Source organism: Lucilia cuprina, chromosome 4 (genome assembly GCF_022045245.1).
Source record: "Lucilia cuprina isolate Lc7/37 chromosome 4, ASM2204524v1, whole genome shotgun sequence".
Taxonomy (NCBI): domain Eukaryota; kingdom Metazoa; phylum Arthropoda; class Insecta; order Diptera; family Calliphoridae; genus Lucilia; species Lucilia cuprina.
This window is the reverse complement of record NC_060952.1, coordinates 9658283-9682739: the sequence shown is the minus strand read 5'-3', so window position 1 is coordinate 9682739 and position 24457 is coordinate 9658283. Positions and strand designations below refer to the sequence as shown.

The following is a 24457-nucleotide window of genomic DNA, read 5'->3' as shown; positions in this document are numbered from 1 at the left end:
CCAGCACAAACATTTGATAATATTTGCTGATCGTATTTAATTTATTATAAAAACGATTAAATTTAATATTTATAAATTGTGGAATTTGTTTGTTATAGAATTAAATAACGATAAGAGAATTGTTTAGTTTTAAATAAATAGAAAACATATTTGACATTAGAACTCTCTATTTGACATAATTATGTCAGTAAAATGACATAATATAATTATGTTTATGTTTAAGAAGACACTTTGATGTCAAGATATGATAGTTTAAGGCATTGTGTAAATGAGTTTGAAGTTCTTTAAAATTAGTTTAAGTTTTGAAGCTTATTAAATTTTAAAAATCATAATTTTTTTTTTAAATTATTACAAAAAACAAAACCGGAACTTATTTCCTTTAAAAAACTTAAAAAAAAAAAACATAAAATGATTTATAGACTTACATAAATCTATATTTTTATATATTTAATAATAAATATTGTTTTATTAACTTCTAGGCGTTAGAACTATAACCATAAAATAACGGATATTATTAAAAATATTTCTTCAAACACTTGAAAAAATTAATAATCATAAAATGGTCACATTTAGAAAATGAATTTTTTATGACACTTCTCAAAAAACAAAACAAACAAATGACAAAAAAATATTTAAATAATCGTGTCTATAATAAAAAATAAAAAAAAATGCAAATACTTTTTTCAAATATTTAAGAGGGGGAGAGTCATTAAAATGCCTTGAGTGTGTGGGAAGAGACTTAAAATCAATTTCAATAAAAAAGTAATAAATTTAGCAATAAAATAAACAAAAGAAATTAAAATAGAAAAAGAAAGTAAAAATTCAGTAGTAATAAAAATTTAAAAAAAAAATCACAAACACAATCTATAAAATTTGTTTACAAAAATTATACAAAAATAATTTTAAAACAAATGTAAAATTTCGGTGGGAATTTTCATGGAAACCATTGAGAAGTTTTTATTTACATATTAAAAATCCTACAACTTTTTCATAGACATTTTTTTAAGAATATTTAATCTCAAAAGTTATTTTTTTATATTTTTTAAATTTAACTTATTTTAAACATATATTATTTAAAAACAAATCAAATTCCTTGCAAAATTTTTAAAAACACTTCTTCATCAAAACAAATTTACCCTTTTGAATTATTTCAATAAAAACTAAAGTCCCTACAAAAATTCCTTCTACAAAAAAAAACACTTCCTTTTTAAAATACATGCAAATACATATTTACCCAATAATATAATCATATGGTTTGTAAAAATTTATACCTTAAACCTGTTTCCATTATGAATGAACTATTCAATAAATGCATTCAAACACTCAACGTTTGTATCCCTAAATCAAATTTAAAAATAACACCCAACTTAAAAAAAAACTCTTCTTATTCCGCCCTATTTTTATGACGTTTTTTATTTTCCACTTCTATATGACATAAGAAGGAAAATAAAATCAAATCTCTATTCATGTCATGATTTTTATGGGTTTTCAACACGATAGACACCAAGTAAAACAGGAACAAAAATAAAACCCACTTGAGTTAACTCACCGAAAACACACACATTGTTCTAAAAACAATACCGATATAATTGTCAAATATCGAAAGAAAAAAAGTAAAATGAAATAATATTTCATTTCAAATATTATCCTATTATTATATTTAAAAGAAATTTTAAAATTTTATTCAGCTATACATTTTTCTCGAGTGTAATTTGATTTGAATGCAGCACCAAACAATCGACTACTTTACTTCTTCTAAATACTCAATCATCATGGATCATGTGACATTTTAACAAAACAATTTTCAAGTACTTTTTCATCTATTGTTTTCTGTGATTATTTGGTTTATTTATAACAATAATTGAAAATTAGAAATATGCACACACTTTTCGCTAAATGTTTAACGAGGGATGAATATTGCAATAGACAAATTCTAGATTATAATCTGAACTGTAAAATACATATATTATAGTTTAGACTCTAGAATTGACTTGATAGCATTAACAAAAGTCAGAATTTTATAAAATACAAAACTATAACTATAAAATAGATTATAGATCTGGACTATAAAATGGACTATTATCTGGATTTATAAAATAAACTGAATCAATAGAATAAACTACAAAATTAATTATAGTCTGGACTATAGAATATACTATAGTCTGGACTATAGAATAGACTATAGTCTGGACTATAGAATAGACTATAGTGTGGACTATAGAATAAACTATAGTCTGGACTATAAAATAGACTATAGTCTGGACTATAGAATAGACTATAGTCTGGACTATAGAATAGACTATAGTCTGGACTATAGAATAGACTATAGTCTGGACTATAAAATAGACTATAGTCTGGACTACAGAATAGACCATAGTCTGGACAATAGAAGATACTATAGTGTGGACTATAGAATATACTATAGTTTGGACTATAAAATAGACTATAGTGTGGACTATAGAATAAACTATAGTCTGGACTATAAAATAGACTATAGTCTGGACTATAGAATAGACTATAGTCTGGACTATAGAATAGACTATAGTCTGGACTATAGAATATACTATAGTCTGGACTATAGAATAGACTATAGTCTGGACTATAGAATATACTATAGTCTCGACTATAGAATAGTCTATAGTCTGGACTATAGAATATACTATAGTCTGGACTATAGAATAGACTATAGTCTGGACTCTAGAATAGACTATAGTCTGGACTCTAGAATAGACTATAGTCTGGACTATAGAATAGACTATAGTCTGGACTTTAGTCTGGACTATAGAATAGACTATAGTCTGGACTATAGAATAGACTACAGTCTGGATTATAGAATAGGCTATAGTCTGGACTATAGAATTGACTATAGTCTGGACTATAGAATAGACTATAGTCTAAACTATAGAATAGACTAGACTATAGCCTGAACTATAGAATAGACTAGACTATAGTCTGAACTATAGAATAGACTAGACTATAGTATGGACTATAGAATAGACTAGGCTATAGTATGGACTATATAATAGACAACACTATAGTATAGACTATAGATTAAGCTATAGTCTACACTGTTGAATAGACTTCAACATGGACTACTAAGTCCACGTTATATAAAAAAGTCTCTAGTTGAAACTACAGAATAGACTATAATCGGGACTATAGAATAGACTATATTATTTAGAATAAACTATATCGAGACTATATTTAGACTATAGACTGGAATTGTATAGAATAGACTATGGACTATGTATAAAATACACTTTGTTTTGTACTATAGCTTCGGCTGTAGTCTGAACTGTGGAATAAACTGTAGTCAGAACTATATGATAAATTATAGTCTGGGCTATAGTTTGGACTATAGAATATACAATAGTCTGAAACATGTGATATACTATAGCCTGGACTATAGTATGTACTATAGTCTAGACTATATACTATATTCTGGACTTTAGAATAGATTATATTCGAAACTATAGAATAGAATATAGTCGGGACTATTTAATAGACTGTAGTCAGGACTATAGAATAGACTTCAGTCTGCACTATAGAATAGACAGTAGTCTGGACTTTAGAAAAGATCAATAGTAAATTTTGTTATCAACTATAGAACAACTCGTCTATACAAAGTGAATTTAAATTATGACAATTTTTATTTTGTTGAGGTATTTAAAAAGAACTCAACTTCTCAAAAACATAACTACAGCATTTAATGGGTCAATATACTTAGTTTTCTAAATTAATACAATTCACACAGGACTATTAATAGAAATTTTAAACTTTTGTAACCAATATTGTAACAAAAAAACTTGCTGAGACTATTACACATCTAGACTTCCTATCACTATTTGTAAATCATACTTACAAACACAAACACTTGTGGAATTTAAATTTTCAATTAACTCGCTTGAAAAAGTATTGTATTGTAAGAAAGTAAATAAATTTCAGAAAAAATTGTAATAAAATAACAAAAATAAGTAAAAAAAACCGTAACTATGTCAACATGTAATATATAAACGAGCTCATAAATTATTTAAAAGTGTAGACATTTAGTACATGTTATTATTTTAACCTTTTTTATGGTCAAATAAATCGGTTTTATACTAATAATACTTGAAAAAAAGAAAAACCAAGTAAATAAATGACAGTTAATCAACAAGTTAAGAGAATGAAAACAAAAATAGTAACAATATTTCAGAAAAATGTAAGCATTAGCATTTGACCATTTATTATTTATACATTCACAACAAACTGTTAACATACAATTGTCAACTTTTTTTTAGCATTTTCACACACATACACATACAAGGAAAACTTTACATGATGTGTATGTAAATATGTAATGTTTGTACGTGTTAAGAAAAACACGCATTAAAATAAAGGTATCTCCCTTTTTTTCTCTCTCTCTCTCTCAGTGTATTTTTATTTATGTTTTAAATGCTGATGATGATGACAATGAAAATAATGATTGTTTACAAAAAATATAACAACTTTTCTGTGTCTCTTTCATGAATGTTTTGTTTGTAAAATGCTATACACGTTTATTTTCATAATAAATAGTAATTAATTTGAACTTTATGAACTTTAACATGTTTTTAGTTTGTTATTCATGTTTTATTTTACTTTTTATTTATGCAATTAAACTAGAAAATTTATTTTATTTTAAAGTATTTTAATGGTTGATTTAACAAGCAGACCTATTTTTAATATTTATTAAATGATTGCCTGTCATTTACAAAAAAAAAAACAACAACACAGACCTCTTTCATTCATTTACTTATTTTCATCGTTTATTTAAGCACTCAATTATACTCAAGTATACTACTTGGTCAAATTACTGCGTAAAGAGGAGACAGACCGACAGACAGCAACCAAACGCATAGAGGAACGCCCAGTTGAAGTGATTCACTGCCATTTATGGCGGTATATGATTAGCCTATATAAACTTTTAAGTACATATTACATTCATACATATTAACATATTATTTAAATTGTAAAATGTTTTGATTATTTTTCAATATTTTGAATATTTCTATTTATTGTAATGGAGTTGTGGTTATTTGTCATTATTTCTTTTATAGTTGTTGCTATTGCAATTTAGCTTGTAATTAATTTATGTTTTCATTTTGCATAATTAGTTATTTTGTTGTTGTTGCATTCATAGTGTTATTTATGCCATATTTAGTTAATTATTTATGCTAAATATGCTTAAGGTGTATTCAAAATATCAATTATTAGAATTATTTTGGTTATAATACAACTATTGACTGTCATTGTAATTCAAATGGGGACATTGTAATAATGGTGTAGTTTAATGGCAATGGGAATTAATAGTATTATTGAGAAGGCAAATATTCAACCAATAGGCTAAAGCCTGAGTTATAAAATAGAGTTTATTGGAGACTAAACAATGGTCTAAAGTTTAGACTATAGAATACAATCCACAGTCCAGACTATAAAATAAACTATAATCTGAACTATAGAATGGAGTAGAATATAGTCTGGACTGTAGCCTGTAATATAGGAAAGACTTTAAAATAGACTATAGTCTAGACTATCGACTAGACTAATGTATGGATTATATAATGAACTATAAAACAATCTATAGCCTGGGTCCTATAAAAGTCCTTAGTATGGACTAAAAAAATACAGACTGAACTATAGAAAATACTAAAATCTAGGCTACAGAATAGACTATAGCCCTCGCAATAGAAAAGACTATAGCCTGTACTATTGAATTGACTTTAGTTTGGCCAATAAAATAGACTATAGCCTGGGCTATACAATATACAATCATCTTGACTATTAAATAGACAATCGTCTTGACTATAGAATAGACTTTAGTCTGGACTATATAATAAACTTAAGTCTGGACGATAAAATATACTATTGTCTCATAGACTACAGTACGGAATGGAACTATAAAACAATTTATAGTCTGGATCCTATAAAAATCCTTAGTATGGACTAAAAATAGACTATAGTCTGTCTATAGAATATACAAACTGAACTATAAAAAAGACTAAAATCTGGGCTATAGAATAGACTATAGTCTAGACAACAGAATAGAATATATCACTCACAATGGAATAGACTAAAGCCTGTACTATTGAACAGACTTAAGGTTGGACAATAAAATAGACTAAAGTCTGAACAATCATCTTGGTTAAAGAATAGACTTTAGTCTGGACAACTATTATCTGAATTACAGAATAGAATATAACTATAGAATAGATTATAGTATGACCTACAAAGAAGTCCAATATATTCTGGATTATAGCATGGACTAAAGTTAAAATTATAGTCTACACTAAAGTATAGACTATAGTCCGAATTATAGTCTAAGCTAAGCTAAACACACTCTAGAACACACTGTAGTTTCACATATAATATAATTTGGAATACAACTCTAAACCATATACTCTTAACATTTTGCGTATTACCTTCTTTGCCAAAAATTCTATTTAGCATATGAAATATTTATGTGTGAAAAACTCCAAATCAAAACTCATAATAATTTTTCTAATAACACAAACTAACCACCCCGAAAAAAACCAAATGTGGTTAGTTAGAAAACTATACACACAAACCCATACTTTATTCATACATGATTATTACATTGTTGCATATTGTTGGTTTAATAAAAGGGCTTGTTAAAACATTTCAAATGAGATTTGTTTTTCCCATAAATATAAATGTTTAATGCCTTTGCACAGGGTACTAAAACTAAATTATAAAACAATGCTTTTGTTAAAAGTATTTTTGTGTAGTTTTTTTTTTTTTTATTTTGTTACTTTGCTTCATTAAACTTTATTTCCGCAATTGTCTCATTAATATATCATGAAATTAATTATGGTTTTTGTGGGTTTGGAATTGTTTTTCCTAGATATTCTATACACAGCTCATTAAAATTACAAAAAAAAACAAAAACATTTTTACATTAATATGATCTTAGGTAAATATATAGTTACTGATACATAACAGAAAGTTGCTAGTTTTTGGTACTTTTCTATAAATTTCTAAAAATAAAACAAAAGTTATACTAAACGCCGTAAAACAAATGACCTATTTTTTCCAAATTTATTAACATACAAACAGTTTATAAACCTCAGCTGTTGTTGTGACTGCGTTACACCGGAAAAAATTATGATGAAATTACTTGAAGGAAACTGAAAGAAGATAAAAAAACACGCTCATCGTCGTCATCATCATTATTATTATCATCTGCCAGTACTTATGAAATTATTATCGCATCCGTAGTGTTTTATATTTCGTTTTTTTTTTCTTTTTCTTTTCTCGAGAAGTAAAAATAATTTCGTTTTTAGTTTGTAAAGAAAGTGGGCTACTAAAAGGTTTCAGTTTGTTGAGGTATAAAAGAAAACTAAAACGAGATAATATTTCAGATAATGACTGAAGATATTTTATTCTAAAGTCGTTTTTGTAGTAATGTTATTTGCACAGTGGGAAAATTTGAAAAATATTTGTTTAATTGAAATAAAATTTTGGATAGGATTGAGAAGATTATAGACTAGACTATAGACTAGACTATAGACTAGACTATAGACTAGAATATAGACTAGACTATAGACTAGACTATAGACTAGACTATAGACTAGACTATAGACTAGACTATAGACTAGACTATAGACTAGACTATAGACTAGACTATAGACTAGACTATAGACTAGACTATAGACTAGACTATAGACTAGACTATAGACTAGACTATAGTTTAGACTATAGACTAGACTATAGTTTAGACTATAGACCAGACTATAGTTTGGACTAGACTATAGTTTAGACTAGACTATAAACTAGACTAAAAACTAGACTATAAACTAGACTATAGACTATACGATAGACTATATATAGACTTTAGATTTGACTATATACTAGACTATAGACTAGACTAGATTATAGACTAGATTATATACTAGACTATATACTAGATTATATACTAGACTATATACTCTACTATGTACTAGACTATAAACCAGATTTTCTATTATATTCTCTTTCTAATTCCCCACTGTCTGATATCTCGTGCAGTTCAACCCAATTGCATGAAAATTTTAAAACTCTCTAAGATGGCATGACAGATAAATATCCCCTTTTTCTCTAAGTATTTAGTACTCTTTTTACAATAAATTGTTGTTATTTGTCGAGTGTGTGTTTGTAAGTTAACTTGCAGTGCCACCCAAAAAGTTATTTACAATTTTTTTGAGAATTTCTATTTTGGCTTTAGTTTAGATTATTTAAGATTTTTGTTGTGTGTACTCGATTGTATAACAAAATTAATTACTTGGAAATAACGTGCTTAGTTTAAATTCTAATGTAAAATCGAATACAAAAAAAGAACTGAAGAAAATTAGAAAAACTAAATAAAAATAAACTCATATTACAGTATGTATAGACAACTATGTAAAACAGTGATCGGCTAGCACAACTAACAGGGAACAAAGGTTAACAAATGTTAAAAAAAGAAATAATAAATTGTAATTGCAAAATTTGTTAAGCGTTTTGGAGAATATTTTATTTGTGGTATGTTCTCTTTGAGGTGGACACTGACATTAATAGCAGTGATGCTATTTGAAGATTTTGTATTTTTTTTTTTTTAGAAAATTAATGCGTAACTATTTTTAGAATTTATTTTATTTATAAGAAAAACAAGAAATTTGTTATCACTTTTATTTAATCATTTATAAAAATGGTACAAATAAGGGAGAAAGAATTCATTCAGAATAATGATCTTTGAGAGAAAAAAGCCATTCGACAGCTTAAGTGTGCAAAACTCCAGCAAAGCATGGATTCGAACAGCTAAAAGTCAACCGAACATTTAAGCATTTAATTTATATGTATTTTAAAGCAAACATTTAAGAAACTTTGTTTTGCCAAAAAAAAAAAAATCAATCGATTTTATTTTAATTTTATTATTTAACATTTGTCTGCAATAAAAAAAACTTCTACCCGCTTAAATGCGAGCGGCATCTTTGGTGCCAAGAAAATTAAAGTAAAAAAATATAAAAATGTAAGAAAATATATTTCTTTTTCTTGATTTAGAGTTAGAAGTCGTGAGTGAGTTTTATTTTACTATTGTTGATTTTATCAGTTTAATTTTACATTTTCTTGGCATGACCAAGGTGTAAAATGAATTGATGTTAAAAAATATATTTAAAATTTCTCATGATTTTTAGAGAATTTTTAATTAAAATCATGATTTATTAAGAATTTAGGGAAAAATACGAAAATAATATACAGTGGGCTAGAAAGCATGCACACTTTTGCTCAGTACTTTATTATATAAATTTTTTGTTAATCTTTAAAACCACATTATTAATCAACATTGAAAATACAATTTGATTTATTATCCCCTTTATTATTTATTACATTTAGAAATAACACAAAAATTGATTTTCGCCGTCATTGAACACTATTTCTAATTACTAATAAATTCAACCACCTTTTGTTATGTTCAAGGTTTTCAAGAGGCTTTAAACAATAAAACTACAATTTTCAAGTGATCTTTATCTTTTATCTATGCTCAAACATGAATTTCTACCTAAATTCCTGTGTGTATGCTCTCTATTTTAAACAGCTGTTTTATTTTGCAAAAAAAAAACATAAACGCTTTAATTCGTTAATAGGGGTTGCTATTTACGCACCCTTTGTTGTGTCTCTTTCTGTATACTTTACTCTCTGTTAGTTTTTTGCTGTTTTATTCTCTTTAAGTTGAATTAAGGATAGTTTAATCCTTGAAATATATGGATTAAGGAAAAAAATAACAAAAACACATGTAAGCAACATTGCCTTTTTTTAATTCCTAGTTTTAAACACGATTTTTGTTGTCGTTTTCCATATTTCCATTTGACATGTGCTTATTTGTAAAAAAGAGGAGTGTAGCTTGTAAACACCCTAATCTAATTACATGTAAAACGTTTGATTTTTTAAGCGTTTTAAATAAAAAGTCAATTTTATAATTATTAGTGTTAGGGAGATGTCTGTAGTGTTAAATAAATACTTTTTCTATGGAACACGCCATATAAATGTGTAAAGTTAAAGTTTAAGGGGGCGTTGATTAGAAAAAAGATTTAAGAAACTGGGTCTCACGTAGGTCTGATCAATTATAGATGAAAAATAAATTTTTAAATTTTAAAAATGTATCAATAGTAATCTATGTCTGGTCTATTATATGCCTATAGATAGACAATCTGACCTATATCATAGTCTTTAATCTTATCCATTCTTTGGCCTACAACCTGATCTATTATATGGTTTATAATCCGATATATTGTCTGGTCTACAATCAAATCTGTAGTCTGATCTATTGTATGGTGTTTAGTCCGATATATTGTCTGGTCTACAATCAGATCTATATCTGGTCTAATTTATATTCTATAGTCTGGTCTAGAGCCTAATATATTGTCTCGAGTATTGTTTACTCTATTGCATGGTATATTGTGGAGTCTATAGCCTGGTATGAGAATTATAGACTGCTCGTTTATATGGTTTATAGCCTGGTATATAGATGAATAATCTGATCTATAGCATGGTCTTTAATCTTAACCATTCTTTGGTCTACAATCTGATCTATTATATGGTTTATAATCCGATATATTGGCTGGTCTACAAACAAATGTCAGATCTACAATCAGAGTCTATAGTCTGGTCTATTGCTTCGTCTATAGTCTGCTACATAGGAAGGTCTATTGAATGATTTATAGTCTGGTTAATAATATGACCTTTAGTAAGGCCTATAATCTAATCTATGGTTTGGTATTGTCTTCTTTGTAGTCTGATAGACAATCTAAGACATAGCCTGGTTTATAGTCTAATCTATGATCTGGTATATATTATATACTTTATAGTCTGGTATCTCAGACTATGTACTCAGATCTTTTGCTTGGTTTATTAATCTGGTCTGCAATCTAATTTATAATCTGGCCAATTGTCGAGTCTGCAGTTGTACCCCTAGTCAGGATTATAGTATAATCTATTGTCTGTCTTCTCCATATTTATTTTGGTCTATTATCTGATCTATTATATGGTTTATATTATATACTCTATAGTAAAGTCCATTGTCTTGTGTATAATATAATCTTTAGATTCAATTGTATGGTTTATAATATGGTCGTAGTCTATGTGAAATCTATAGTCGGTTCGGTAGCCTTCGCTTTAGTCAAATCTTTAGTCTGGTCTTTTGTGTAAAGTCGGGCCTATTGTCGTGTTTATAGTATAATCTGTAGTTTGGTATATTCCATGGTTTATTGTCTGTTCTATAATCTGTTCTTTCGCATGGCCTATGGCCTGATCTATAATTTAGTTTATAGTCTATTACCTGTTCTATGGTATAACCTATAGTCAGATCTGCCTATTTCCTTGTAGTCTGTACTATAATCTAAACGATGGTCTGTTCTACTGTTTAATCAATAATCAAGTCTAATCTATTGCTGATATAGTTATAATTAGTTTTTTCTCTGAATATCTTTAAACTTTTCAGCCTAAATAAATTTCATCTTTTAAAAAACTTTGAATAAATTTTGTCTACTACTCACATAAAGAAAATTTCCATCTAAAATTATTTCAAAAAATAACAGTTAGAAATACAACCTGTATATTACCTACAATGGGGGATAAAGTTGTAACCCATTTAACAAGTTTCAAATAAATAAGAAAAATATGTAAATTTTAACATTTTTTCACTTTTGAAATTTGTTTTTATCTGGTCTGTATGTCTGTCTGTATGTCTATTTAAATTTGGAAGAAATCCGCTTTTTGTGCATTTATTTTCAAGCGTGAAAGTTTCCCAAAAAAAAAAAAACAAATTATACAGGCTAAAAATGTTAGAATAAATTGAAAGAGTAAATTTATGTAGAATAAAGCAGCAGGAGCCATGACAGGGTGAGCTCAACTTTAAGAGGACAATAAAATAAATTAGAAATTTCTTTGATTTTTAAACGTTATAAGGGCTACACCCTGTTGATTGAAGGTATTAGTTTAATGCAGAGTAGTGCATTTATACTAAATAACTTAAACTATTCACGTATGAGTGAAATACCAGCGTAGTCTTTAGTATTTTTTGGGTATTATTTATTATATCTGCTTGGTTGCATGGTTTGGTTGAATGACTTGTTGTTTTTGTTGGTTGTTATCAATGAGACGGTTGGTATACATTTTTTGGAAGCTTTTTTTTTTTGATAAACACAAAAGCGGCAACAGACAAGAACAGCAGCAGCAGCAAACATGTTGCTGCAGCAAGTGGGTATATAAAATTGTTATGGATGAGTGACAAACTAAGTTTAATTTAATTGTTAAAAGATAGTAATGTTAATGATGATGATGACGATGATGATGATGAATAGGTTAAGAGGGGAACATTAAACAAACCTAAATAAATTTAACCAAAACATTTTCATAAACCGGAAAGTAATAAAGGTTTAAACAAAAATTATATAGACAAATACAACTGCAATGGTGCATAGAAAAAGGGGGAAAGAGTTAAGATGGAGTTTTAGAAATAAAATTGTAATACACCTGTAAAATAAATTATGGTATATTTGTTTGTTAAAAAGCTTAGATTTCATTGTTTAAATAGCAGCAGCAGCCCATTGACCTGTTTCCAGTTTCCATGTTTGTTTAGTACTAGACATGCAGAGTAAGTCATTGAGTTAATGGAAATATGTACATATGTATGTATATACCGAGTATTTAACAACGAGAAAAAAAGTAAAACAAATATTTTCCCCTTTTTAGTGATATATTTTATGTTTTTTTCTTAAAAAAAAGAGTAAATTAAAAAGTAAGATTTTAACACTTTTTTCTAAAATTTTTTTAAATTTTATTTTCAAAATTCATTTAAAATAAAATTGAACGTTTGTATGAAACCCCTTAATTTGTTATTTTTTAAAATGTTTTCAATTGTTTTTTGAAATTAGCATCAAATTTTCGAAATTTTTTAAAATATTTATTATTATTTTCTCAATATTTTCTAAAATTTAAAATGATGTTCGAATTTTCAAAATACTTTTCAAACCATTATAAGTGTATTTTTTAACGTTTTTCATAGGTTTTAACACATTTTCTCATAAATATTTTTATTCCAAAAAATAAATTTTTCGAAATCAGGTTCGAATTTTCAAAATTGTATAAAAATGTTCAAAATTTAAAAAGATTTAAAAAATTGTGTTAACTTCTACCAAAAACAAAGATTATCAATTTTAAATGAAAGTAAAGAAAATGTAAACTTTCGATATTATGTTCAAATATTCAAAATTTCGGAAAGATGAAAAAAATATTTTCAAAATATTGTTTTAAATGCATTTTTTTGATGTGTTATGTTCGAATTTTCGAAATACAGTTTTGAATGCATGTTTTGATGTGTTTTAAGTAGCTGTTATTGTTATTGTTTTAAATATATGATTTTATGCAAAAAATATAATTTCGAAATTCAGTTAGAATTCGTTCAAAATTTTCAAAATGATGAAAAAAAATTGAAAAACCAATTTCCACTCAATAAAATAATGAATATAATTTTTAAATGAAAATAAATGATTCAACTAAAATAAGAAAACTTTCGAAATTATGTTCGATTTTTCAAAATACAGTTTAAAATGCACTTTTTGATGTGTTTCAATATTGTTTCAAAATTTCGAAAAGATTATAAGAACTTTGAAAAACCAATTTCCACTCAATAAAAACAATTAATCTCATTTTTAAATGAAAATAAATAGTTCAACTAAAAACTGAAAACTTTTATAATTATGTTTGAATTTTCGAAAGACAGTTTCGAATGCATTTTTTGACGTGTTTTAAGAAGCTATTATTATTTTCATATACGATTCTATACAAAAAATAAAATTTCGAAATTAAGTTCGAATTTTCGAAATTAAGTTCGAATTTTCGAAATTAAATTCGAATTTTTGTAATAGTTAATTAAGAAGATAAATCTCTTTATATAAAAAAATTAATTTTCGAAATTAAATTAGAATTTTAAGAATAAAATTGAACTTTTCGAAATTAATTTCGAATTTTTAAAATTGTTTAGCAATTCCTCTTAAAACCTTAAAAAGTTTATTATGGTTTTGTTTATATAAAAAATCTTAATTTTTTAATAAAAATTAAGTTCGAATTTTCGAAATTAGATTTAAATTTTCCAAATTGTTTAGGAATTTTTCTAAAAACCATTAATATTTATATTATCATTAACTTAAAACAAAAATGCTTCATTTTATTTATAAAAAAAATTTCAAAATTAATGTCAAATTCGAAATTTAATTCAAAATTTGATTTGAATTTCTTAACTTGTTTAGAAATTTCTTTAAAAACCATTGAAATTCATATAAAAGTTAATTAAAAACCAAAATGCTTATTTTTAGTTAAAAAACAAATTTTCGAAATTAAGTTCGAATTTTTGAAAATCTTGAAATTTTCAATCAAGAAGTTTTTCAACTTAAATTAAGTAAAAGAAAACATGTCTTTTAAGTATGAGGCCACAATATAGGGAGATTTCAAATTTCTTAAATAAGTTTTGAAATAAAAAGATTTCATTTTTCTAATTAACAGCTCTTTTTAGAACAACTTCCATAGTAGAGTAAATATAAAGTTAGTAAAAATTTTAAAATATATATATTTTTTTTTTTTTTGAATCAGTATTTTTATTTATTTTATTTTTCCATGTAGTGGGCTTGGAAATGGAGCCAACAACCACCATCAGTTGATTTTTTTTTTTTTTTGTAAACAAGTTTACTAACCCACGCACTTGTAGAGTTTTCATTTCATGAAGAGTTTGGTTTGGTTTTTGTTTTGTTTTCATTCTTCAAGTAGAAAAATAGCAATTGAACTGAATTTTTTGTTATTTGTATTTTTTTTATACTTCAGCCATACTAGTTTATTTACAAGAGTTTGGTGTTATTTTACCACAAGATTTCCTTTTATTTTAAACGAAAATACGAAAGGTTTTTTTTACAATAAAAGTGTTAAAGTGAGTGAGAGAAACTTCAAAGTTTCATGACTTTTTATAATTTTAATTACCTACGTACATTTTTTTTTAAATTTTAAAAACTAAATAAAGATGGAGGTTTAAAAATTGTACATAAAAGCTTAAAACTTTTAATTGCATTTTTAGCAAATTAAGTGCATTTGCATACACTTAGAGAAATTTTTTGTCACGATTCTTATAATTCACATAAACTTGAGTTTAAACTCTTTTCGTAGGTTAGAAATTACATTTACCTGTAGTTAAACTTATTAAAATAATTGAACCAAGAAAATTTGACACTTACCTAAAAAGAGAAAAAGAGAAAACATAAAAGATTAGAGCATATTTAAAAATTAAGTTTAAAGTTATTAAAATAAGATCTTATGCCTTTAAATTAAGTTTTTTAAAAATTTATTTCAATAAAATTAAAAAAAGTTTTTTCAATTGTTTAACATTTTCTTTCAGTGTAATAAAATCGTTCCCCCCAAAAAGAAAATTTTCTATTAAGTGTGAACTTTACTAAAAGTACCTTAATAAAAAAAATATATAAAAATTATTTATTAAACAATTTCAAATCATAAACCTCAAATTGAAGCCTCAAGCCTGAAAACAAAAATAAAATAATTTTCAATTTTATCTAGAGAAACAGCTAAAAAAAATTCTGCTCAATTTCACTTTTACTTATATACAACAAAAAAACAACAACATGTTTCAGTATTTTTATACATTTTTTTTTTTGCCAACATTAACATTTTCAGTTTCCATATGACTGCAGGCTTAACTAAACGGAAAAGATTAAAGGATGGCATTGGGAAGGCTGAAAAATACTCAGACAACAACAACAAATGCACAGGTTGTGAATTTTCATTAAAAAAACAAAACTAAAACCAAGCAAAGGTAAAAATATCAATAAACAACAAAAATTCTTTAACAGTGGAAACTCTTTAATAAAAACTTTAATTTTTTTAAAGTTAAATGATTTTTTGGGAATAATTTTATAAAGTTTTCACTGTTTGTAAAAACTTTACTTTCATTTGCTACATTAAGTTTTTATTTTTTGACATGTCTGCGTAACAAAAAAACAAACTTATTTTTTTGCTGATAAAAATATCGGAAATGATGTCAGTTAAAAAATTACATGGCTTTTGCTTCATGTTAAAATTATTTTCACGTTTTTTTGTACTTTAACATTTTTAAAATCATGTTGCAAATAAAACTGACATAATGAACTTGTAGCAAGAAGCAAAAAGAAAATGGAAAGCTTTACACAAAAGACTAATAAGAATCCAGAGAGTCTCAGACAACTGTAATACACTTTTTTGTTCACATAAGAGTAATAACAATATATCCAAGCAAAAACTTTTATTACCATGTAGAAATTTAAATTTTACAATTGACTACAGACCACACCAAACTGCAAACTAGTCTGTTGACATACTAGTTTAAAGGCTTGACCAAAGATTGGATTAAAGGCTAGACTTAAAGCTAAAATGAAGACTAAATTAAATTCTAGACTTAAAACAAAAACTTAACTAAATGCTAGACAAGCGACTAGACTATAGACTAGACAAGCGACTAGACTATAGACTAGACTATAGACTAGACTATAGATTAGACTATTGACTAGACTATAGACTAGACTATTTACTAGATTATTGACTAGATTATAGACTAGACTATAGACTAGATTATAGACTAGACTATAGACTAGACTATAGACTAGACTATAGACTAGACTATAGACTAGACTATAGACTAGACTATAGACTAGACTATAGACTAGACTATAGACTAGACTATAGACTAGACTATAGACTAGCCTATAGACTAGACTATAGACTAGCCTAAAGACTAGACTATAAACTAGACTATAGACTAGACTATAGACTAGACTATAGACAAGACTATAAACTAGACTGTAGACTAGACTATAGATTAGACTATAGACTAACCTTTATAGTAGACTATAGAAAAGACTATATAATAGACTAAACTATAGACTAGACTATAGACTAGGCTACAGACTAGACTATAGACTAGAATATAGACTTCACTATAGACTCTACTATAGACTAGACTATAGACTAGACTACAGACTAGACTATAGACTAGACTATAGAATAGACTACAGGCTAGACTATAGAATAGACTACAGACTAGACTATAGACAAGACTATAGACTAGACTATAGGCTAGACTATAGACTTGACTATAGACTAGACTATAGACTTGAATATAGACTAGACTATAGACTATATTATAGGCTATACTATAGACTAGACTATAGACTAGACCTTATAGTAGACTATAGACTAGACTATAAACTAGACTATAGACTAGGCTATAGGCTAGATCTCTTAGATTAACTGATCTAAGAGATAATTTTTCAAATAAATATCATAAGAGTTTGGACAACAACTTTTCTTTTGAGCCACCCTAATAAACATAATAACAACATTAAAAAGTATTTTGTAAGATAATTTGTTAAGAAGAAATGTTTATTCCTTTTTTTTTCTTTCTTTTTGCACATAAATGTTCTTGATCTTGTTTATGGTTAAAGTTACATGAACATGATGTTAATTGGATGGATGACTGTTAAACAATCAGATATATAGTAGAACATTAAAGATGGGAATGTAAAAAGACACACAACGAAAAAAAGAGAATGGCAACATTTAAAAAGAAGTTTGTAAAAACAACAGGAATGCTCTTTATTTTCTTCACAAGAATGTGTGAAATATTTTGTTAAATTCTGTAAAAATATATTAAAAAAAAAACGAGAAAAAAGTTGAACAATTTCCAAAGTGAAAGAGTGTTAATTGCATTTAAATGGGGAATTCAAGCTAACACTCTTAAGGGAAATAAGTGTGAAAACCATTAACAGCATCAGTGGTAAATTTGAAGGGTAATTTTAAAGGATTGTAAAATTCTAGTTTTAATTGCAATAATTATTAATCTTTATATAATTTAAGGAAAACTTTGAAAATAATGTTTGAATTTTTGTTATTTATTTGAAATTAAGTTTGAATTTTTAGAAATTATGTGTTTATTTATAACTTAATAGAATTTTTTAACAATATTCCTGGAATTAAATATTAGTTTTATTAGAAATACTTATGTGCTTCCCCAAGCCAACAAAAATTACATCAAATTTTTATTTAAAAGTATCTTTTTTTTTAAATCAAATCAAACAAATTTCAAATTCTTTTTATACAGTTCCGTTTGCTTGCATTTCAAATTATATGCCAGCAAATGCAATATCTAAACGTAAATTACATACTGTAAGAGTATTATATTTTACTGGCGCACTTTTTTTATTCCCATTCTGTTAGAGTATTTTGTCTAACGCCTACAAATATCCTGCCTTTAGTATACAATCATTGCATACATTTTTCAAACTACACACACGCAGTCATTAAAATCACATTGCAACACAAACATACATATCCATACAAATATACCGACAGACAAACTCTAGCAAAAGCCAACAAACATTTGAGTACAATAATATTTACCTTTCAAATGAAACATCACCTATAGTCAGCCAGCCAGGCAGCCATAGGTGTTAAAACCAAACAAACAAACAAATGGATTTCATTATACTTATTAAAGTACATACATATGTATGTTTGATGGTGGTACACTACACTAAAGGCAGTAAATATAATACATATAGATAGATATACAAACTACTATAACTCTCTACTTAAGACTGCCATCAACATCGTCATCATCATCGCCATCATTCTATCTAACTCCTGTCTATTTAAGAGAATGTATGCGTTCCGTGTTCCTTTTGCATTTTAAGATTTCTGTGATTTATTTTTAATGCATTTAGCTGTGTTGTGTTGTGTAAAGCAGAATGAGTTAGGAACAGGGAAGTTGCAGCGGCAGTATTTGCTAAAGCAGGCTGGCTTCTCACTACAGGCTACAAAACCAAAACCAATTCATAACATTCTTGTAAAGTATTTTATATAATTTTTTTTTAATCTTAAAATTGTTTTTTTAGAGGAATATAAAAATTACAAAAAAATCGTTTTTAATGTTTTATGTCTACTGCTTTTGTAAGAGTATGTTGTTGTTGGTTTTAGATGCTATGAGGTGAGTATGTAGACTTGGTTGCATTTAGAATATAGAAGAAGTTGTATTAACAAAAAAAACTGAAATTCTCAAGTTGTATGCATTTTTCTTTCATATTTTGTATTCCTGTTGTTTTTGTTCTTGTCTTTGCTGTTTTATTGAAAATTTAATTTAAATTCCATTAAATGTGATCATATTGTATACAATTATTGTTGATTATTATAAATATTTCATAGTATGCAGCAGTTTAAAAGAATAAATTCCTTAATTCGAAAAAATAAACTTCTTTAGAAGCAAATACCAGAGGTGACAATTTTGATGATTAAGTAGACTTCGGTGCTTTTAGAGCGATAATTAATTGACAGTCAATCTCGATCGTTTTCACAGCTGATCAGATCACTGCTGTGATCATATTTTCGAAATATCAGTTCCTAGGAAAGCTTTTAACATACGTAGAAAAAACACCAAACCGCCTTTTTCTTCCCATAGATATACAATTCCGAAAAGATCGACGAATTATACATATTTATGTTATTATTACTTTTGATAACCGATCACTCATGGATCAGTTAAATAGCTTTCTTTTGTTTGAAAAACTAAAGTATATCTTAATCGAAGTCCTTGTCAGACGATTTTATAAACTTTATATATTAAAAGCATATTTTTGATTCACAAAAGAAAAAAGACAATACGAATTCTTCTCAACGCATCGATCACTCAAAAACTATTTTTTTAATACCTAAACATCAGCATAGTTTTTCATTGATATTGATATACCAAGACGATATTCCATTAAAGATGATATTCCATTAAAGATGATATTCCATTAAACAAGTATCAATAATCGGTCGTAGTGTCTCAACATCTTTACCGCTGATGTTCAGATACCACGCCAAAATTAACAATAATATGTCATGGCGACTCAACATCCAAAGACATTCGATCAAAAGGAAATAAATTATCAATGATCAGACACACCAAAAGTTTTATAATGAAAACGGCCATGAGATGGTAAAGAACCTCATGGAGGCGAACGTTGTTTTTAGATCGAACAAACTATTCATGATCGATGATAATAGTCAAAGCTTCAGACCCACCGAAAGTCTTGAAAAAAAAACCATCATGGAGGTGGTCATAAAGCTCATGAAGATGAATGTTTTGTATTTCTTTCTTTTGGAGACAGGAGGATCTTAGGCAAAGTGGAATAGCGGACGACAGCATAAATATCATTATTCATTACATGTGATATTGATAAATGAAGATCAGGTCTTTAAATTAAGTAATAGCGATCATTTTATAAGCTTCATAGTTGGAGATCATCCGTTTAAAAATTTGTCATCTAAAATCGTGAAATTTAACTCGTGCTAGACTAACAGTTGAATAATAAAATTAGGAATTCTCTTTAACAAAATGGTTCCAGTTGGTATTATTATTCCAATAACTATAAATGTATAAGTTCTTGAGTTCAATGATCATGATGCCAAAGAACTGTGATTCCCTGCTTTTCTGTTGCTCTTGAACCAGCTTCAGTAAGTTAATCGGATACTTTCTGTACATAGAAGGAAAAAAGCGTTTTCAAATTATAAACGCCTGGTACCAAATTAACACCAACGTGTTTATAATTATTCAAAAACATTCGTTGTCAAAGTATATACTTACAGACAAGTTAACGCTTTGCAACAATTTGTTGACGAAATCTAAATTTTATACACATTCGTTGTCTAAATGTTAACAAATATGATAAGTACACTATTAACAACGGATTGTATCAATTTCGGAACTTTTCTACCGGGTTTTTCTCTCTTTTTCTTTCTGTAGGAAGGTTTTCACGTCATCAATCACCAAAAATATAAGAAACATAATTTTGGTCAAAAGGTTGATTTTTTTCGAAAGTGAATCTATTTAAAGAAGTTTAGACTAGAACTCTGATAGGTATTGACTTAATCGTCAATTTTTAAAAGTTTAATTTTTGACAAAATTTTTTAAAAGAATACATTCCTTTTTTTTTAATTTTCCTATAAATATTAAACACAATTTTAAAACTAGTTTAGTATTACATACAATATTTTTCTTATTTCAATAAAAGTACGAGAAATATTTAGTTGTCTTTTCTTTACACTTCCTCTTAAATTATGATGATGCTCCTTCTCACTATCGTCAATATTTCATCTTTAGTGTTCTTTTATAAAAGAAATCTTTTGTTGTTCCTCTTATACTATATTCTTTTAATAATTTAAACGTGATGTAGCTTGGTGGAAGAAGTAAAAAACGAAGATATTATAATATTTTCTATAAAATTTCTTTACATTTTTTTCTTTCAAGATCTTTATTCTATTCATTTGAATTCAAAAAAAAAAAAACATTTGTAACATTGTATTACAGAGTTTGTGAGTAATTGTGTGTATGTGTGTGTGCGTTAGTGTTTGTTATAAAGTGTTACCCATTTTATTTTATTAATAAATTTTTATATTATTATGTAAATATCAAGATTAAAAAAAGCCAGTATCTTCTTCATTTCATAGAGTATACACTTATATTTTGTTTTCTTTCATTTTATGACATTATTCTTTGTCTGATGTTGGTTGTTGTTTTTGTTTTTTTTTTCTACTATTTTTCTAAACCATTTAATTTTGAATATTATGTGACATTTTTTAATACAACTTGGATTTATGTTTTTTTTCTTATGTATTTAAAGAGGGGAATTTTTAATTTAACTCTAGCTAAAAGGTCGTTTAAATGTTTTAAAGTAGCATTTAAGATCTAAAGATCAGAAATTATATGTTAAAGCAAAGAAGTTGTTGAAAGAGAAATACAAAAAAATCAGGTAGAAAAAAGTAAATCATTTAAGTTTCTAAGAATTTTAAAAAGAGCTCAGTTTAATAGCGAATGAAACTTAGAAATATCAAATTAGTTCTTTACTGATCATAAAAGCGGTTTGTATAACAATATTCTGAGACCAAACACCCATATTAGTTAGCATTGAGTTGGGTTTTTATTACCAAACCAAAAAAGAAGTTAATTAAAATTTTAGTTGCACTATTAAAATCCTTAAACACCCATTTAAACAGATTTTTATGTTTATGACTATAATCTCAAAAATTTCAACTCAAAACAATACTTCCCTTTTTCTCGCCATATCAGCTTGTAAACGCCTAATTGTCTGCAATCTTTAATGAAAAGTAACAAACTCAAAAGCATAGCTAAAGAAAACTAAACCCTTAAAATAAAAACCTAAAGGCGCCCAATCTCAACATTCAAAAAAAAAACACACACATAAAAATCCCACGTGGTGCCTACAAAATTGGAAAATAAAAACTAAAATCATTATTGAAAAAAAAAACTCTAAAAAAAAATCTCATAATAACCTTTAATATCGTAAGATATCAAAACCAGTATTACTAGTCATGCTGTAGTAGTTAAAAATGTTTCAAATTAAGAAAGAAAAAAAAAAGCAACAACTAAGAACCATAAATGCCGGCTATATGTTCCAAAAACAAAATCTCATATTAATTTTACAACATTACGAAATAATTTTAAATTTCTATAAAAAAAATATAGTTGTTCATTAAAAATAATAAAACAAATCGTTGATTATGGCAAAAAAAAAAACAAAAAAAGCTCTTCATAATTGTTATCCATGATTACAGTTTTTATAACTCTAAGAAAATTCCAAGAATCATTAAATACCAAGGTAAATAGTTAAATAAATAAATACTTGTATTGAAAAATTAAACGTACACTTTACGAGTTCTAGTAAGTATTAAAGACAGCAGAAATAAAGTTTGCTAAACAAATCTAAAGTACTGGTTAAAAAATTACCAATATTTTTTATAAACAATAAACATAAGACCCTAAAGAATAGAGAATACGATCTAAAGATCTATCTGATTTGAAATAAAATTAATCAATTTGGAACTTATACATATATATTGATTAACTTATTAACCACAGTTTTGACAATCGGTAAACATAGGACCCTAAAAATATAGATTACGATCTATAGATCGATCTGATTTAAAAATAAATCAATTAATTTTGAACTCAAACATATACAACGATCAATTTATTGACCACTGTCTTGACAATCGGTAAACATTAGACCCTAAGGAATAGAGAATACGATCTGAAGATCGTTTTCATTTAGAAAGAAATCAATCAATTTGAAACATACATACATATACATTGTTTTTGTTTTGACAATAGGTAAACATTAGACCCTAAAGAACAGAGAATACGATCTAAAGAGAATCTGATATGATTTAGAAATAATTTGGAACTCATGGCATACATTGATCAAATAAACATTAGACCCTAAAGAACAGAGAATACAATATAAATATCTATCTGATTTAGAATGGAATCAATCAATGCGAAATAGAGAGAATACGATTTGATTTAGAAAGACATCAATCAATTTGGAACTCATACATACACAATGATCCATTTATTGACTGACAATCGGTAAATGTAAAAATAGAGAATACGATCTATAGATCGATTTGATTTATAATGGAATCAATCAATACATATACAATGATCAATTTATTAACCAGTGTTTTGACATTCGGGTTAAGATTTCTAAAAATAAACGTTTGCTTTAAATAGCCCCTGGAGAATAAAGAATACGATCAATATATTGATCGATTTGGTTGAAAAAAGAATAACAGAAAGTAAAAAACTCATACATATGCATTGAATAATTCTTGATCCACTATTTTGGTAATAGTTTTGAAATTTCCAATATTTCTTCCAAATTAACTGATCTACATAGAACTTAAATTTCACTTGTGCATGATCAAAACATGATATTTTCATTAAAATACTTCAAGCAAATAAGTAAGTGCTTGAAAGAATCACGATTTCTGAATTAATCGATAAAATGATTGGAATATGTATTATTTATATGACACCTTCTGAATAGGCCAATATTTATTGATCTACTTTCTATCATTAGACCAAATAAATTTAAGTGATCAAAAAGACACTTGTTTTGATAGTTAAGAAAAAACTTTAAAGATTTATGTGCTTTCTGGATATATGATTTTATTATTATTATTATTATTTTATTGGGAAAATAAACAATATTATTACTAAATAGCTCGATTTTTTATCGATCTTACGCTGATCTTATCTCTTTCTAAGCAGCTCTATGTACAATCAAAATATCAAATATTCCAAATATGGTTCAAATATACCAAATATGGTTCCGGCTTTATTTCTATAATGTTCTATAACGATCTAATATCGGATTTATAAGCTTTTAGAACTGATCCTCGCCGATCTATTATAATTAGTTTTATTTAATAATAAGTGTAAATTTTAAAGGGTTTAGAATTTATCGATTTGGAAGAACATTAAAATTGGATTCGCTCCTTGTTTAAAGTACTGAACATCTGTTTTGCTTAC

The 24457-nt window shown here is 26.5% G+C and overlaps 1 protein-coding gene across 1 annotated transcript in view; it reads right to left on the bottom strand.

The window, feature by feature from the left end:
* LOC111680980 (serine-rich adhesin for platelets) overlaps positions 1-24457 on the bottom strand; it is a 118833-nt gene that overhangs the window by 83770 nt on the left and 10606 nt on the right. The window lies entirely within an intron of this gene.